Below are 5,522 nucleotides of genomic sequence, written 5' to 3' on the forward strand. Positions count from 1 at the left end.
TCCAGGGCCAGCGTCAGCCTGTCCTGCCTGGTGCTGCACTGTGAAATGTGTCCCCTGCCCCATTTCACTTGACCACCCCTGGGAGAGAGAAACTTCAGTTCAAAACCCTAGGCTCCTTCCTAGTCAGACTCTGAACTATTTTATAATAGCTTCAGTCTTGGCATGCCAGGAAAGATTTACAATAAGGCCTTCCTTAACGTTTGGTTTCACTTGCCCTTTTGAGCTAAGGTCAAGATCAGAGAGTAGGTAGATAGGCTTTCACATCTTGCAGACACCCAGCTGCCCTGTCTTCCAACTCCACCTCTGCAGCTATCAGAGCATTTCTTATTTTGGTGCCTTTTTTTTTCTTTTATAATTTTTTTAAGCCATTAAGGAAAATGCTTGTATTTAAAGTAAAGCACTGTGATTATTCTTCAGCATCATATGCATCATGCAGGCTGTGTGAACCTGCGCTGTGGTGTTTTACAAATCAAATGCATTACATCTGTGATCCAGGAGGGCTTTCTCCGCAATTTTGAGGGGAGAGGCAGGAGGGGAATGCCAAGCTTTCTTTAACTTTGAGACACTTGGTCAAATACTTCCCTGCTAGAAATTTCCTGTCTTTTTTGTTGTGGAGGATTGTGCTAGATGAATCAGCCAGTAGGCAGTGGGAATCTTTCTCTGTGTAAATACCAAAGGACTTGAGCAGGTCACCTTTTGGTTTTCAGTTGGCCATGTCATTTATACTGAGTTTTGCTGGTGGCCTTCTCCTGCATGGAAGTTACATTTCTCCCGATCCCCAACAATTCTTGTACCTGAAGCCTTGTCCACTTTTATTTTGTGGGGGCAGAGGAGTTAGCAGTGCTCAAAGTCTTGTCAGGGCCATGTGGGGGTGGCAATGCCATGTTCTTGCTACTCAGTGTTGTTCATCTAAGTTGGGGAAATATCCTGGTTAACCAGTCAGCTGTTGCTCTGGGAACTCATTACTGAAGGTAAAGAAGTATGTTGTCATCCAAACTCATCTGAAGTCAATAGCTGAGAAGAAACGGGTCTCATTGCTTGACCTTACTGTTTTTGAGCCAGGAGAAATTAAACAATCCTGGTCCTTTCAAATTTCAGCTCATAGAGGATGCATGAGAAACTGTCTGAAAATACATTTTAAAGAAAAAAAACAGCAGGAAAAAGAAAATGAAGTTTCTGAAAGGGCACAGAATAGTAAGATGGATGTATCCCTATCACCACCTCAGGCCCAAGGGAGTGGAGCAGCTTGGCCTTGGTATCTAACCCTACCCCTGTGACGTGAACTCCCAGTACAGTCCCAGAGGAGCTCCCAAACGCAGAGCTGTGCCCGGCTCCAGGCTGCTGCTCCAGAGTCTTGCATTGAGGCTGCTCCTACAGGGAAGCCTAAGAGTGGGCACAGTTTTTGCTGTTGAGCTGATACTTAAAATGCTGAACCTACTTGGCAAGATAACCCAAAGAGGCTTCCTATGGTGCTTCATAGTCTTTTTTATCAGAAAAGTAATATAGTTGAGGTTTTCTTTCCCTTGTAAAAATAGATTGTCACTGTGGAAAGGTCTCTTAATTTTCTGTTTTTCCAGAGAGATCTATCATGTGTCTCTTTACTGTTACTCTGATTATTTTAATATCTCTCCTTTCTCCACTTAGTATTCCTGTATGGCTGCTTATTATTATAAATCCCTTGTTCAACTTTGCAGGTGATTATATGAGCAAACAGACTGGTGATGTTTTGACTTTGCATGTCTTTACAATGCCTCACTGTCCCCTTCCAAAGACACTACTCTTCCAGACAACAAAACAAGGAGTGACTGAATACCATGCATGTGAAGAACTTGGACATTTCCTTACTTACTTAACCCCAGATGCTCTTTTCCCAGGCCTCATATTCAAGCTTTTATTAGAAATTTGAGGGAAATGTTTTATTGTGGCTTCTGACTTGGCTGCTTTTCAGGTTCAGAGAGGATCTCTGATATTCACAGGCCCTTCTTTCTTTCTTTCCTTTTTTTTTTTTTAATTTCTCTCTAGAAACTTGTATTAGCTTCCTTAATAGTGCAAAAAAAATATTCATGTGTGCATAATATTTTAGAGCTTCTTTGTAGCATGTTAATCTCTGAGACTAAAAAATCTCTTGGTCCCAGTCTCATTTTTTAATAGGATTGAAAACTAAGAGGATACATGAAGATTATTCTAATCTCACCCTGGAGCTCTCTCCAGCACGAGTGCCTGTCTGGGGCCCATTATTGAATCGCTTTCTCCAGTGCTCTAGAAAAGATGTGCTTATCTTGATTTAACAAGTAATGATAGCAAAAGCCTGAGCTGTCATGCTTTAGAAAGAACGGATTAGCTAATTGATTGCGAAAAGAAATATTAGACTGAAGTTAAACACCCTTTAGGGTGCTGGCTCCTTCTTGCTTTCTTCTTTAGTCCCTTGAGAATATTTTTGTACCTGGTGGGGTGGAGTGTGTATTGAACACAACTATCTTCTTCTCCAAAGCATGTGCAATGAACTGCTCAAGGTGAGATGCTTCCTCGTCTTATGGGGAGGGAACTGGGGTTGTTCAGCCTGGAGAAAAGGAGGCTGAGACCTTATCCGTCTCTACAACTACCTGAAAGGAAGGTCTAGTGAGGTGAGGGTTGGTCTCTTGTACTATTGCTTGTTACTTGGGAGAAGTGGAAATGGCCTCAAGTTGCGCCAGAAGAGGGTTTAGATTGGATATTAGGCAAAATTTTTTCACAGAAAGGATCGTCAGGCTTTGAAACAGACTGTCCAGGGAACGGGTGGAGTCACCATCCCTGGAGATAAAGATGTGTAGATGTCATGTTTAGGGACATGGTTTAGTGGTAGATGTGGCAGTGTCAGGTTAACAGTTGGATATGATGAATTTAAGAGTGTTTTCCAATCTAAATGAGTCTACAATTCCATTGTTGAGCCACAGGTTTCTACACACAGAGCCTCTTTGCCTCTCTTCAAACCTTTGAGGGCTGGGGTTTTAAACAGGAAGAGTGCACATTCCAGGCAGGAAAAGGGATTATTTTGGGTGAGTTTGCAGGTGGTAGAGGTGACAGTCGTAGCATGTGTGTGTGAAAGTGGTACCCCACAGGCACTCTCTCAGCAGGGCAATGAGGGTGAAAACATGACTTTGACCTCAGATATTGCCAGTGCAGAATCATGCTTTCCTTCCCTCCATGCTTCTTCAAGGATGAGGAACAGAGAGAGGACAGGCACAAAGGACTCAGTTGCACACCAAGACTGTTTGAGTCAAGCCAGGACATGCATGCATGTTGTACTAGTCTGTGTAGTACACTCCGTGATCTTTTGCACCATTTCATACTGAATATAGCTACATTTTGCTGTGAGACTCTAGCCTTGAATGTGTCTTTAGACTGTTCCCAGAAGGCATTATAGAATTTCACAAGCAGAGGAATCACTGCTGTTGACAGAATAGTAACAGTCACACACATGGTTTCTCCTTTCCTCTCCTCCCCTTCCCATCCACCCCCCTCCACCAGGATGAAATTTATAGAATCTTGTACATGGCATAGAATGCAAACAGACACTGTGCTAGTTAAAAACATACCTCTCTTTATTTGAAAGTTTTTTTATCCATAGATAAAAGGCAGCTCATACATTGCATAGTTTTGAGAGTTTTCTTTTAGTATGCGTATTTTTCAGCACATCTGAGAAAAGGAACGATTACTGGCTCTAACTTCCCACAACAAACAGTGAAGTTAGTGGAATAATAAATTAAAGAAGCAGTAGTCCACACCGTATATAAAACAAATGTTAACAGATACAAATATGACATGAATGATGACTGATTGTTTCCCTTCTCCTCAGGAGATCAGTGTCCTATTAGAGTGGTTGCTTAAGTTCAGTTTTTATTAAAATGCAGTGATGCTCTGAAGCTGTGAAACACAAAAGCCACACATGGGAATGTCTTCAGGAGACCTTACTAGTGAGAATGAGGGTGCTGTTCTCCTGCCTCTGTGATGGTAGGTTACTATCCCTGTTGCTGAGCCCTTGCTGCTGCAAGGAGGCAGACTTCACACTTCAGCTGTGGCTGAGCCAGGCTCTAAGGCACTTGCTGGGCCCACCAACTACTTACATTGCAGGCACTACAGCTTCAAAAAAGAAAACTCCAGGCCCCACTCATTGTCAGGGAGGAGAGGGGGAGGGTCATGCAACCTTAAGTGTACTGGCCATCATCTTTGGGAGTATTCCCATTGTTCTACATAAATGCTGATTGCTGGAAACTCAGCCCTCTGTGGTGTTAACCCACAAGGAGCTTCTACAGGTCTTAAGGAAACAGCTGTAAGAGATCTATCTTGTCAGTGTGCTTTCTCTTCTGTTTACCTGAACTCACATGGGTTTTCTGGCAGTCAGGCTATGTGTGCCTAGACAAGTTTTTTCCCAGGGAAGCTGGTCCTGTGCACAGGCTGAATGTGAGGGTGCTGCAGGCTGGTGACCTGTGCTTGCCATGTGTGCTTGTCAGGCTGCCATGAGCTTGAGACAAATACTTAGCTCATCTGTCCAGGGGAGTTTCAGAAAGTGCCAAATCTTCTATGGGGAGGTAGATAGTGAACAGGGACTGTCCAGAAGAGCTTGGAGAAAGCAACTTGTCAAACAGAGTAGCAGCAGAGCAACAAGTTATCTCCATTTGAGACTGGGTTTGGGAACTGAGCAGCGAGTCCACGCAAGGTGAAGATCCAGGAGCCTTTACCACAACACGGATGCTGGCCCATGTATTGCACAATGAGAAAAGTCAACCGTGTTCTGAATTACAGGGTTGTAATTCCACCCTGAAGGTCTGATGATTACAGAAACCACCTGGGCTCTGCTCCTCTGGTTTGACAACCATATACTCCTGGATGTAATTATATTCTTGTTCTATGTCTCAGCTGCCTAGCACATTTTTGTTTTTCCTCTCTCCTTATGTACTTAATGTTGAGGTAGAAGTTAAAGTTTCAACTAGTATTAAAAACACACAAAGAAAATGAATGCAATCTTAGTGGGCTAGTAGTCCAACGACCTTCAAAATTTGCTAAAACCTTCCTAATGTGGTTATAAAATGAGTAATTAAAGTAGCAGGAGAAAAAAGTAATTCTAAATATGTCAGAAAAACAGCATAAAAAAGTTCAGTACTGAGTTGCAATACATTGTCTTCACCAGTTGGCTTAAAACCCCCACAGTTTGGGCGTTTTTTTTTTTTTAAATTTTCCCTCTGCAACACATGAGAGATTTTTTAATTTTTTTTTTGTGCCATCAGAGATGTATTAGTATCCAAAAGACATTAACTGTTTTGAACAATGGTCTAAATATAGGTCATTTATATTGGCTTCAGCTGAGTATTGCTTTTATACATGTCTATTGCAAAAAAAAATCTGCAGGTCTTTCTGAAGTTTATAAGAAAGATCAAAGTAATATAATAGTTGTAATAAACTTCACAAGAAGACTTAAATGACTTATTGTTCATAGAATATCTTAAACATTAGGAAAGCAAATCACCAACATAGTAATTTTTTTG

The sequence above is a fragment of the Apaloderma vittatum genome, unplaced genomic scaffold, assembly GCF_000703405.1.
Source record: "Apaloderma vittatum isolate BGI_N311 unplaced genomic scaffold, ASM70340v1 scaffold17307, whole genome shotgun sequence".
NCBI classification, from domain to species: domain Eukaryota; kingdom Metazoa; phylum Chordata; class Aves; order Trogoniformes; family Trogonidae; genus Apaloderma; species Apaloderma vittatum.